This window comes from Tenrec ecaudatus, unplaced genomic scaffold (assembly GCF_050624435.1).
Source record: "Tenrec ecaudatus isolate mTenEca1 unplaced genomic scaffold, mTenEca1.hap1 Scaffold_2504, whole genome shotgun sequence".
NCBI classification, from domain to species: domain Eukaryota; kingdom Metazoa; phylum Chordata; class Mammalia; order Afrosoricida; family Tenrecidae; genus Tenrec; species Tenrec ecaudatus.
The window spans coordinates 8,645-22,796 of NW_027458684.1; the positions used below are offsets into that span (position 1 = coordinate 8,645).

Sequence of the window (14,152 nt, forward strand, 5' to 3'; positions counted from 1 at the left end):
GAATTCACCTCTGAGGACAGCACTGAAACTACAGCTCAGGGACAGGGACATGCCTACTCAGAGCAGATGGGAGCAAATGAAGGGTGAAGAACAGAGAGTGGAACACATCCTGGCCCACCAAACCCTGAGGACAATATTCCCGCTCAAAGCAGCCAATCCACAGAGAAGATCACATGGCCGGCCACAATACGAGACACAACATGCCTCACTGACCCATAGCTCTATGGGGGACAACACTGGAGACAGAGTATGAGAATTGCACCCGATCTGACCCTACCACACTGAGACAAACAACTAAGAAAAGCAAGGGGAACAGAGCAACGAAGTCCCCAGGCAATACTAAAAATAGGCTTTGGGGCCAGAGCAGGGCATCCCATTAGATTCCACCAGAAAACACTCCTAAAAGTCAACAAACAGACCTTGAATTATTTACAGGCTTTTTGTTGTTGTTGTTTTGTTTTCTTTTGTTGCTTTGTTTTGCTCTGTCTTTGTGTGTGTGTGCATATTATTAGCTCTGCAGGTCTATCTAGATTAGATAGGTGTGGTAAGCAATCTGGAGGAGAAAACAATGGTTTCAGAGGGGGCGACATGGAATAGGGAAAGACAGGGGAAAGGAGGTGGGTGCTAAGAACCCCAAGGACAAGGGAAAAACAAGTGATCCAAAATTGGTGACTAGGAGGGTGTAGGAGGCCTGGTAGGGTTTGATGAAGGACAATGTAACCAAGAGGAATTACTGAAACCCAAATGAGGGGTGAACATGATAGTGGGACAAGAGGAAAGTTAAAGGAAATAGAGGAAAGAGCTAGGACACAAAAGGCATACATAGTAGTCTAAATACAGGCATGTACATATGTAAATATATTTATATATAACAAAGGGGAAATAGATCTGTATTAGTCTGGGTACTTTAGAGAAACAAACCCACCAAAACTCATGTATAAGAGAGAGTTTTATGTAAAGGTTAAGTGTGTATCAAGAAAATATCCCAACCCAGTGCTGCCCAAGCCTACAAATCCAACATTAACCCATATCACCAACACCAGTCCACAAAGTCCTCCTCTATCTCACAAAACAGACACAACAATGCCAACTGCAGGAGGAAAGCCAAGTCAGTGAATGTGTAAACATCTCTGTGCTGGCAGGGGTCTCCACACGGGTGCTCCAGCACCCAGGGATGCATCAGGATACATCCATGTGGCTTCTCCCAGGGATGTCTTGCAGGAAGTCAGCTTTGTAAGTTGAAGCAGGGAATTGGCTAAGGCAGCTGCACCCTGGTCCGACCATCACAAAGCAAGAGACCCCAGAACTAGAAAGGTGAGGTTCACCGAGCCATTTTTCCCTCTGCCCTTCAATTAACCCCACATGTGTTTATTGGCCAGGTTGGTACAATAAACTAACTAACTCAAGATCTATGTGTATATATTTATAGGTTTGGTATTAAGGTAGTAGATGGACATTGGGCCTCTACTCAAGTACTCCCTCAATGCAAGAACACTTTGTTCTATTAAACTGGCATTCCATGATGCTCACCTTCCCAACAAGATTGCGGAAAACCAAGCAGGTGCATAAGCAAATGTGGTGAAGAAAGCTGATGGGTCCAGCTATCAAAAGATAGCATCTGGGGTCTTAAAAGCTTGAAGATAAGCAAGCGGCCATCTAGCTCAGAAGCAACAAAGTCCACATGGAAGAAGCACACCAGCTCGTGATCACGAGGTGTCAACAGGATCAAACAGCAAGCATCAAAGAACAGGAACAAAAAAACATATCATTGTGAATGAGGGGTGGTGGGGGGAATGGAGACCTAAAGCCCATCTGTAGGCAACTGGATATCCCCTTACAGAAGGGTCTCGGGGAGGAGACATGCCAGTGAGGGTGCAATGTAGCACCAAGGAAACATTCAACTTTCTTCAAGTTCTTTAATGCTTCCTCAGCCCCATTATCATGATTCCAATTCTACCTTACAAATCTGGCTAGACCAGAACATTTACACTGCTACAGATCAGAGGTGGATGCATAGGGAATCCAGGACAGATAAATCCCTCAGGACTAGTAATGAGAAGAGATAGCAGGAGGGGAAGGGCAAGGTGGGGGAGAAAGGGGAAACTGATCACAATGATCTACATATAACCCACTCCCTAGGGGATGGACAAGAGAAAACTGGGGGAAGGGAAACATTGGACAGTGTATTACATGAAAATATAATAATAATTTATAAATTATCAAAGAGGATGGAGGGAGGATGAGGGAGGGAGGGAACAAAAATAAGGAGCTGATATCAAAGGCTCAAGTAGGGGGAAAAAAGGGTTTTGAGAGGGATGATGGCAACAAATGTACAAATGTGCTGGACACAATGGTTGTATGTATGGATTGTGATAAGATTTATACAAGCCCACAATAAAATTATTTATAAAAAGTAATAATAGTGAAATAATTGACAAGTTAGTCAGCAAAAGGAACTCCCATTACTAAGCCTATACAGCAAGGTTAGAGATAAATCCCAATCCACTAATAAATACCAAACCTTTCTATGTGCTTCTGCAAGATGTTTGCCTCCAGACTGGCATTAATAAAACAACTGCAACCTACCTTGTGCTTAATTGGTGAAAAGGAACGTTGCCTCTGAAATGATGCAATTGTGACACTTTCATTGGGTAGAAAACCTCGTTCTCCCAATCACTTTTCTCAGAGCCCCTTTCAGGTCTTTGTTCCTGAGGCTGTAGATGAAAGGGTTCAGCATGGGGGTCACCACCGTGTACATCACAGCAGCTACAATGTCATCCTAAGCTGAGTGGGAGGATGCTGGGGTGAAATACACAGCAAAGATGGTGCCATAGAAGAGGGACACCACAGTCAGGTGGGAGCCACAGGTGGAGAAGGCTTTCCACTTTCCCTTTGCAGATGGGACTCTCAGAACAGCAGAAGTGATGCAAACGTAGGAAACCAAGATGCAAACAAATGGTATCGTCATTATCAAGCCACCCTCAAACAGAATCACCATCTCATTGAGTTGTGTGTCAGAGCAGGAGAGTTTCAGAAGAGCAGCCACATCACAGAAGAAGTGGGGGATTCGGTTGTCTGCACAGAATGAAAGCCGAGCTATCAGCAGGGTGTGCAATAGGATATTCAGGTTTGCTACAACCCATGACCCAATGACCATCATAGCACAGAGCTGAGGGGTCATCTTTATTGTGTAGTGTAAGGGATGGCACACAGCAACAAAGCGATCATAGGCCATCACAGCCAGGAGGAAATTGTCCATGTCAGCAAACGTGAAAAGAAAATACATCTGAGTAAAACACCCAGGGAAAGAGATAGACTGACTCCCAAGGATGTGATTGGCCAGCATCTTGGGGATGGTGGTGGAGGAGAAACAGATATCCACGAAGGACAGGTTACTGAGGAAGAAGTACATGGGGGTGTGCAGGCGGGAGTCTGTGCTGATGGCCAGGATGATGAGCAGGTTTCCCAGGACTGTGGCCAGGTACATGCTCAGGAAGAGCACGAAGAGGAGCTGCTGCTGCTGGGGCTGCCACGAGAGCCCCAAGAGGAGGAACTCGGAGACACTTGACAGATTTGCCCTGTTCATAGTCATGGACACCTGAGCAACACATACAGACTTGTAAACCTGGAAAAGGATGGTTGAGATGGGACAATCAAGAAGGGCACTGGAGGAGCGCTCTGAATGACTCAGGGCAGTCATTAGGAATTTTCCCCTGGGGGGGTTACAGCCAGCTACAGACTTCTCTTAGCTTCTATTTCTTCATTAGCAAAACTTTAACAAATGCTTGGTGCATATATGCTCTCTCTGGGAGCACACTCAGAAGATTTGATGGTGGCTTTGTCAGCAGCTACTTTTGACTGGTTGAACTTTCTAGCGTTACCATGAAGTTGTCTAAAGTAAACATGTTAAAGCACTATTAGTAAAGACTATAAGAACTTTTAATGAGTAGCAGACAATATCTATGAACAAGTTTTGCCATAGAAGCTGGTTGTAGGAAGTGTGTGATATAGGCAGCTGATGTCATCAATATCATCAGTGAGGTTGCCTTTGAGGAAAAACTTCTCAGAGTTTCCATTCCATTGTCTTGACTCTGGATGTGGTCCACATACCTAGCACATATGCTCAGAGAATGGTATCAGCCATGGATGAAATACTGCTTACACAGCGTTATTGATAATATTGCTGCTGCTGTTGCTTCTTGCTTACATGGGTTCATGCATACAGAGGTTACTCAGAATTCTTAGTCAAGACTCCTGGGTGTGTCCACTAAGATCCCTAAATTCAACTGCTAAAATTAAAATGGAAATGACCCCCAACATTGGACAAAAACTCAGCTAACTTGTCCAAAAGCAAAGACAAGGAGGCAAGAAGGGGTAAAAAAAAAAAAATCTGCACACTTGACCACGATTGAACAGCTCCCTTTGGGGTGAGTCGGCCATGGGGGAGGGAATTCTCTAGGGAGGAGGTGGTGGTGATTGCCCAATTCCCCCTTGACATGTTTGAATGACAGAACTATTCAATTCGATGACATGAAATCATGTGTCAAAACTGCAGAAAAATGTTTAAAGAAAATAGTAAAAAATTGTTTTTAATCTGCACACAAAATAATGAGGCACCCAGGCTGGAAATAAAGAGAGGGCTCACACACAGTGAGGAAATGCAACCAGTGCTCTTAAACATCGTGATGTACAGATGGTGGAATGGGAAGAAACTTGGTGTCTACAATGACACTGAAAAAAAAATACAAAACATCAAAATCAGAGAAAAACTCAGCCAATTTAATAATACCCAGAGTTCAAGAACCTGTGAATAGATGGAATGTGTTCAGGTCAATTTTGAGTTCTTAGGGAAAAATTGACAGTTTCAGAACTGTGGCTGCACAGGACAGACAGAATGAGGAATCCCTCCATAAGGCACCCCACCTTGACAAGCAGCTATTGGTGATGTCTCCACTGGTCTGCTCTTACCTGGGAATACTTGTAGTCCTCTCCGGCTCCAGGAGACCCACACTCACTTCACATTTGCAGAACTGAACATAGGATATTGATCAGAAAGAAATGGTGTTCACAGGTTAATTATACCTGAGTGGGGAGCTAGCATGCATTGACTCACCCTTCGCTGCAGGAGAGATGTTTGGGGATTCACAAAGCAGACTTTCACAGGAGTCCCCATGGCCACTGGCCCCAGATTCCCTGAGCGCCTCATTAGAGGCAGAAAGGGAATCATTGTTCCACCTAACTTTTTGCCCCTTTGGACCAAACACTAATAATGAAAATTACCTAAGATTTAGATCTAACTTTGGGGTCCACCTTGAAGCTATTGAACATGGGACCACATGGGGAAGGCAAGGCACAGTTGAAATTTCCTAGGACTTCAAACTTCTTCAATTCGCTCTTCCAGTTCTACGTCCATAGATCTAGAAATTCAATTATTAGATCTTTCCCTTCTCACTTCCTGTGTTCAGAACTGAGTCTATATCTATATTTTTCCATTTCAATTAACCCTTGCTTCCTGATGCATGGTCCTCTTTAGAGATGATTAGAGATACCTATCTTCCATATTTCACAGGCGAAAATTTTTAGAGCACTTACCAAGCTGGACGTAACACATAAGTCATTTGAGAGAAAGAATTGTCTCAAGAAGGTTGCCTCAGGAAGATCTCAGCATGCTTTGATTTGTGAACTCTAGACCCCTTTTCAGGGAGCCCTGGTGGCATAGTGGGTTACATGTTGAATTGCTACCCACAAGTTCAACAGTTTGAAACCACCAGTATCTCCAAGGTAGGGAGGTGAAGCTTCCTACTCTCCTAAAGGGTGACAATCTCAGAAACACACTGGGGCAGTTCTAGTCTGTAGGCTCAATATGTGTCAGGATTGGCAGGAGGACAGTGAGCTTTAGAGAGTTTTCAGACCCCTATGGGGATATTTTTCTAATCCATATGGTTTAGAAATTTCTCAAAGAGGAATGCCACTGAGATGGGGATTGCAATTCATTGAAACTGGGTTTGTGGTACAGCTAGTTCCTGTCTGTCTCTTGCTTGTCGAGAATGTGGAAACCCAGCCCTTTCTGCCTGCTGCATACATTGCCCACGGACCGAGGGGCAGAGAGGAGCTGCAGAGAGGGGCGAAAGAGCAAACACATGAAGAGCCGGCCGTACTTGTTGAGAAAAACCTCCTGGGTCTCTGGTTCTAGAGTTTAGTCCTTTTCTGAGGGTTGGCTATATTTCAGAACATTTCAGTCAGAGTCCTTAGTTGCAAATAATGAGTGTGAGTCCTGGGAGATTTTATGAGAAGATTTCTATAAGGAATTTTGTGAAAAATTACATGGGAGGCAATGCATTTATAGGGATGATGGTGAGTAATTCAGAAAGGAGAGGTCAGTATGGCTTCCTAACTTGAAGAATGTTATCAATGGCTTCCTAACTTGATTACGTTAGCAATGCCACTGAGGTGCAAATGTAGGTCTTGTGTAATTTCTATATGTTTAGGAATTGCATATTGTTAATGATCCTTCTAAAAGTCTTAGAAAGTGAAATTGAAAGAAAATGGAATTTTTCCATGACCTTTTTGAAGCCCTCTCACACTGAATGAGCTCACTTTTTTTTAAAATCATTTTAATGGTGCTCTTACAACTCATCGCTATCCATACATTCATCCATTCTGCCAAGCACATTTGTGCATTTGTTGCCATCATCATTTACAAAACATTTTATTTCTACTTGAGCCCTTGGTACCAACTCCTCATTTTTCCCCGCCCTCCCCCACAACACCTTAATATTTTTTTTAATTTCATGTCTTAAACATGACCAATATCTCCCTTCACTCACATTTCTGTTGTCCATCCCCCTGGGAGAGGGTTATACTTAGGTCATTGTAATTGGTTCCCCCTTTCTGCCCCCAACATTCCTTTGCTCCCCTGGTGTCACTACTCTCATTATTGGTCCTGAGTGGTTTATCTGTCCTGGGTTCGCTGTGTTTCCAGCTCTTATCTGTATCATTGTATATGCTCTAGTCTAGCTGTATTTGTAAGGTAGAATTAGGATCATGATAGTGGGGTGGGGAGGAAGCATTAAGGAGCTAGAGGAAAGTTGTATGTTACATCTGTGCTACACTGCACCCTGACTGGCTCGTCTCTTCATTATGACCCTTCTGTAAGGGGATGTCCAATTGCTTACAGATGAACTTTGGGTCTCCTCACCACATAGCGCTATGGTTCAGTGAGGGATGTCGTGTCTCATAAGGGTGCCAGCCCTATGATCCTCTCTGCGCACTGGCTGCTGTGAGCAGGAATATCGTCCTCTAGGCTTGGTAGGCCAGGTTGTGCTCTCCACACTCTCTTCCTCCCCCTTCTTTTTCTCCTGTGTCCTCTGATCAGACATGTCCCTCTCTCTGCGCTGTAGCTTCAGTGCTGTCCTCTGAAGTGAATTCTTGTGCGAAAAGGGGGGCTGTCCATGTAGTTGGGATTGGGGCTGGCCCCTCAGACCTCTCTATTGGTTCCTTGCTCCATGCTTGTATGTTGCATTCATGTCTTGGAGCACCAGGTTGAAGTCTGGTCCCTCTTTCCCTGTGTAGATATAAACAATACCCGCACATTGGGTGGGTTAATGCCTTCTTACCCTGCTACCCATGTCATTTTCTTCTCCCCCTCCCCTCCATTTTAGTTGACTACCTTATGTATCCGTGGATATGGTCTGGCCCCTGCCACACTACGTAGACTTCACCCCTTGAATATATATATATATGGTAACTTTTTCCTTATGCCCCTTTTACATTTTTAAGCTTACCTCAATGGACTCATGTCATGCTTGTCCTTTTGTGCTTGGCTTACTTTGCTTTGCATCATTTCCTCCAGTTCGTCCCATGCAGCGATGTTCTTCATGCGATCATCCCTGATTTTCAGGGATGTGTAGTACTCTATTATATGTATGTACCACAGTTTTTTAATCCATTTATCTGATTATGGAAATTTGGATTGTTTTCAACTACTCGCAATTGTGAACTGTGCCTCGAAGATCATGGGAGCACAGATATTCATAGTTGATTTCTTGCATCTTCTGGGTGTATGCCCAGAAGGAGAATTTCTGGGCCGTATGGTAGCTTGATTTCCATCCATTTTAGATATCACTGAAACGATTTCCATAGTGGCCGTACATACCTACAGGTCCACAAGCAGTGGATGAGAGTAGTTCCTATCTCACCAAAACCCCTACAACACTTCTTGATTTCTGATTTCTTGAATTGGGTTATCTTTGATGGTTTTAAGTGGTACCTCATTATTGTTTAAATTAGCATTTCTCTTATGGCTAAAGATCGGGAACATTTTCTCATATGTTTACTCGCCATTCAGATTTCTGCCCCTGTGAAACCTCTGTTCAGGTCCTTTGCCCAACTCCTCAGTGGGCAATTGGTTCTTTTCTTTTGGGAAGCTATCAGAGTATTGTAGATTTTAGTAATAAGGCCATTGTCTGAAGAGTCATTGCTAAAGATGTTTTCCCTGTCCGTGGTCTCTCTTATTACTCTCTTGGTGAATGTTTTCAATGTAAACAGGTTTTTTATCTTCAGTAAATCCCACTTGTCAGTTTGTGCCTCTTCTGTATTTGTGTCATTCTCTATTTCTGGTAGCCTATGTATTGCCTATGCCAAAGTTCTCAGGTTGGTTCCAATTCCCTCATTGATGGTCCTAAAAATTTAGGGATTTTCCTCAAGGTGTGTAATCCACCTTGCATTTATTCTTGTGCATAGAATGAGGTAATGGCCTTGCTTCATTTTTCTGCAGGTAGATATCCATTTTTTCCAACACCAATTGTTGAAGAAGCCATCCACTTCCCTTTTGACATTTTTGGTCCCTTATCAGAAATCAGTTTGTCTGTATGCTGATGGTTTTATTTCTGGGCTTTCAGCTCTTTTCTTTGGTCTGAGTATCCATCATTATACCAATACGATGCGGTTTTGATAACTATGACCATAATATGTGCTAAAGTCAAGTAAAGCAAGACCTTCCACTGTGTCCTTCTTCTTGAGGAGGTCCCTTTAATTCTGGGCTTCTTCCTTCTCCATATAGTTGGTAATAGGTTTTTCCAATTCTTTAAAGAAAGATGGTGGTAATTATATTGGGATTGCATTATACTTATATAGTGCCTTGGGCAGAACTTACATCTTTACTATATTAAGTCTTCCAATCCGAAAGCATGGGAAATTCTTCCATTAGTTGAGGTCACTCATGGTTTCTTGCAATAGTGTTTTGTAGTTTTCCTCATACAAATCTTTTGTTTTTTTAGTCAGGTTTATTCCTAGATGTTTCAATTTGTGCTCCGTCATTGTGAAGGGTACCACCTTTTTTATCTCCTCTTCTGTGGTCTTCTCTGCTGTGTATAGCAGTCCAATAGACTTCTTTTTCTTGATTTTGCATCCTGCCATTCTGCCATACTCCTCTATTGATTCCAAAACTCCCCTTGTGGAGCATTTGGGATATTCCATTTATAAACTCATACAATTAGCGAATAACGATAGTGTGACCTCTTCCTTCCCTGCACTTCCCCAATATCTTTGATGTCTTTTATTTGCCTTGTGCTGTTAGCTTAGACCTCCAATATGGTGTTAAATAAGTGGGGACAAGGGTCATCCTTGTTTAGTCCCCTTTTTCAGAGGAATTTTGTTCATTTTTTCTCCATTGACTACCACATTGGCTGCTGGTTTTTCATACATACCTTGTATTATACTGAGAAATTTTCATTTCATTCCTATCTTCTTGAGTGTCTTCAACAGGAATTGATGTTAGAAGTTGTCGAATGCTTTTTCCACGCCTATTAGTATTATCATGTGGTTCCTATAGTTTTTCTTGTCAATGTGGCAAATAATACTAATGGGCTATTGTATGTTGAACCATCCCTGCATCCCTGGTAGGAATCCCACTTGGTCATGGTGAATTATTTGTTTTACATATTTTTGTATTCTATTGGCTAGTATTTTGTTAAGGATTTTTGCATCGATGTTCATTAGGGATATTGGAGAGCTCCCTTTTAAAAATAAGTAAATATGTAGCAACTACAGATTACTAGTGGTACTCTAAGGTAGAAACAATAAATATGGGGGCACCTCTTGCTTTGAGAACATTGTGTTTGTATTTATTAATGTAGATTGACTTATAAAAAGATAGTGATGGGACCTGATGCAAAGGGCTTAAGTGGAGAGCAAATGCTTTAAGAATGATTAGGGCAGGGAATGTGCAGATGTGCTTTATACAATTGATGTATGTATATGTATGAATTGTGATAAGAGTTGTATGAGCCCCTAATAAAATGTTTTTTTTTAAAGATAGTGATGGTGATTACACAATTTCACTGTATCCAACATCATTGAATAACTCCTGTGGAAATATTGGAACAGTGCATATTGTGTTGTAATATGAGGGGACATCACAACGTTTTTTGGAAAAAGAGAATTAAAAGATAATGGAATTTGCCATTAGCTTTTAAACTGCCTTCATAGTTCATCACAATAAACCCACTGTTCACCGACATGGATAAGTTCCAAAGACAAACTTGTTATGTAAAATTCAACATTATGCAAAGTGTAGGATAACCACGTCAGATCCAAAAATGGAGGATGAGTACATCACTACACAACTAACAAAGTACAGCACTGCAAAACTGTCAAACTCTGAGAATCAGGGTACGGCTAAGTTAACACTTGGTTAGTCATCAGAACCATCATTCCACTCGCCTTGCAACCTAGTACTCAATATTTTAAGGTCTATATAATTAATGTGCATAAAAGTCAAATAATAGGGGGTTTGGCTCTTGTCATATGGGCAAATTTTCAAATAATGGGAAAATTGGAACGGAAGATGAAGGTTAATAAAAACTTAAATATTGAGCACCTCTCAAAATCACCAAGAGAATGTAAAGTCAGGCGTAGAAGACCACTCATCCTGCACCAGTGCCCATGTCATCTTCCAAAACCACTTGGTGAGGACACCAGTGCTGCTGCCATCAAGCACTAAGGTTGGGTGCAGTGATCACTGAACATAGGTTGCTATAACTAGCATTAAAACACTTGTCGTTGGGGATGGAGCACTGGAACTGATGGTGATTACAAAACTCATTTTAAAAGCGATTTAATAATGGGTGGGGGGAATTGATTGTGGAAATGATTGTACAACTCTTCTTGATATGATTGAACTACTGAATTGTGTGATATGTGGATGAAGTGTCAATAAAACTGTTAATAAAAAAAGCTGCCCAGTCTGTCTAAACAAGATAAGCTGGATGAACAATCTGGAGGAGAAAACAATGGGACCGACGGTTTCAGGGGGAAGTGGGAAAGGGGGAGATAGCTGGAAAGAAACTTGTGTTTACAAACCCAGGGACAAGAGAACAATAAGTGATCCAAATCGGTGGTGAAGAGGGTGTAGGAGGCCTGGTAGGACATGACCAGGGGTAATGTAACCCAGAGGAATTACTGAAACCCAAATGAAGGCTGAACATGATAGTGGGACAAAAGGAAAGTAAAAGGAAATAGAGGAAAGAGCTGGGAGGCAAAGGGCATTTATAGAGGTCTAAATAAAGGGATGTACATATGTTAATATATTTTTATATGAGGATGAGGAAATAGATCTATGTGCATATATTTATAGGTTTAGTATTAAGGTAGCAGATGGACATTGGGCCTCCACTCAAGTACTCCCTCAATGCAAGAATAGTTTCTCCTATTAAATTGGAATTCTATGATGCTCACCTTCCCAACACAATCGCTGAAGACAAAGCAGGTGCATTAGCAAATGTGGTGAAGAAAACTGATGGTGCCCGGCTATCAAAAGATATAGCATCTGGGGTCTTAAAATCTTGAAGGTAAACAAGCGGCCATCTAGATGAGAAGCAACAAAGCCCACATGGAAGAAGCAGACCAGCCTGTGTGATCATTAAAGTTCCCTGTGATTTACCATTCTCTGTGTCGTTTTTGGTACACACCTGTTACTATCACAAGGGGGCTATATTCACATCAAACACAGCTGAATATAAAAAGACCAATCAGCATCCAGATTAAGTTCCCATGGTACTGATTTTTTTTGTAGTAGTTGATGATTTTACAGTACATGATTTTACACTTATCCAGTAATTATAGTACATGAAGTGCAGTTTTACCTCCAATACTGCTGCTTTCAGTACAGGAGCTACTCTTAATGGAAGAGCTGCTTTCAACACAGCAACTGCTTTCTACACATAGCTGTTCTCTACACAGTCGCTGCTCTCTACACACGTATGACTGATCCACATAAGCACATTATGGCACCAACCCTGTCACATACACCTGGGTACATACAGGGTGTGTGTGATGGGGTTGGCACTATGATGACATCAGGCCAGGTACTCATATGTGAGTGTATCTGCATGTGGGCAGACTTACCTGGAAATGGATAGAGAAGTGGTGTCTCAGTTCCTAAGACCATTGGAAATATGTGTTTTCCCATCGTCTGAGGCATCCCCTGTGAAAGGGTCATTCAACACCCAAAGGGGTCATGATCCATAGGTTGAGAACCGCTATACTAGACCCTTTCCAAAATTGATATTGTGACACTGAGGAAAGAACTCTGCATCCAAGTTTCACAAGGTCTGAGAGAATGAGCCTTAGCAGTCTGTACTGCGAAAAGAAAACAGAGATGGTGACATTAATATTGACCAATATAACTGTAAGAGCCAAAAAGGAGCAAAGATTGTACCCATACAAGAAGCCACAATCCTTAATGAGTAATGGCATAGACATCTACAAATATAAATCTCTAGGCCCACTATAACCCAACTCCAAATCAAAAAGTAATGTCTTAACATATAGAAAGAAAACAGCGTGAAATGCTCAATATAAGCTTTCATAGATCTCACAATATGGTAAATGTAATTAATGTCACTGATAACCTCCAATTTAAGATGGAAATGTTTTGTCTATGTAAAATGTACCACAGTTTACAAAAGAGAGAGGGAGAGGGAGAGAGAGAGAGAGAGAGAGAGATTGTAGACCAAGTCAATAGAATAAGTAAGGGCATTGGGTATTTTAATGTTGTAATTTCCATGTTCATTTTTAAATTATATTTTATATATCTGATTGTCTTTCTTTGCTAGTGCTTTCATACCAGAAATCCCACAAATGGATGGCTTAAACAAGCAAACATTTATTTCCTCACAATTGAAAAAGCTAAATGTCTGGATTCAGTGCACTGGCTCTAGTAAACGGAGATGATAGATAGATAGATAGATAGATAGATAGATAGATAGATAGATAGATAGATAGATAGATAGATAGATAAAGAGAGAAAGATGAGGCGGTACCCAATAAAAATGGGTATGCATGTTTCCCATCAGGCAAGCATCCAGCAACTTCCTCTGAGGCAGTGCATCCAGTGGCATCACCTGGGAAGGCTCTCTGGTCACAGACACCTTTTTCATAAGATCAGTTTCCTTGAACCTTGTTTTGGTGATGGCCCATTTAAGAGAACAGGGTGCAGCTGTGAACTTTTGTTTCTTGCTCTGGAAAAACGCCAAAGAAAAAGCTTGCAAGGACAGCACTATGAGAAAAAACTCAAGTGCACTAGTAGTTTTCTTATTTCAAAAAGGTGAAATGTCAATTGATAACAAACATGCTGGCTGTCCATCAACTTCCCAAACAGATAAAAGTGTTGGCTCGTACTGCATTTGGAGATCATTCCACCAGATCACACTGTGAATCAAACTCTCTGTTTAGAGGTTCTGAAAAGATAGCATAACAGTGTGTAACTCAAAAAAGCCTGGTTTATGGCAGAGGGGGACTGGTTTTGCCGCCACCACAATGCACCTGCTCACAAAGCCATCTTGGTGTGCCATTTTGGAACAAAAAACAGCATGCCTCTCTTGCTCATGTACCTTAATCTCTTCACCTCGCTCAGTGCTACTTCTTTTTTGTTACCGTGAATGAAGAGGGACATGAAAGGACAGTGATTTGATGACATGGAAGACGTGAAGAAAAATATGAGGAAGATGCTGTCAGCCATCCAAACCAGTAAATATGAAAAGTGTCTCCAAGAATGGAATTGCAGATTTGACAAATGTATTAAGTTCAATCGAGAGTACTTTGAAGGTGATAAGGTTGTTTTGTTTTGTTTATTAAATACATAGATTTAAAA

General features: G+C 41.7%; 1 pseudogene; it reads right to left on the minus strand.

Annotated features, from left to right (window-relative positions):
* Positions 1 to 2,644: 2,644 nt before the first annotated feature.
* On the minus strand, positions 2,645 to 9,733 carry LOC142436380 (olfactory receptor 1F1-like; annotated as a pseudogene).
* Positions 9,734 to 14,152: the final 4,419 nt, after the last annotated feature.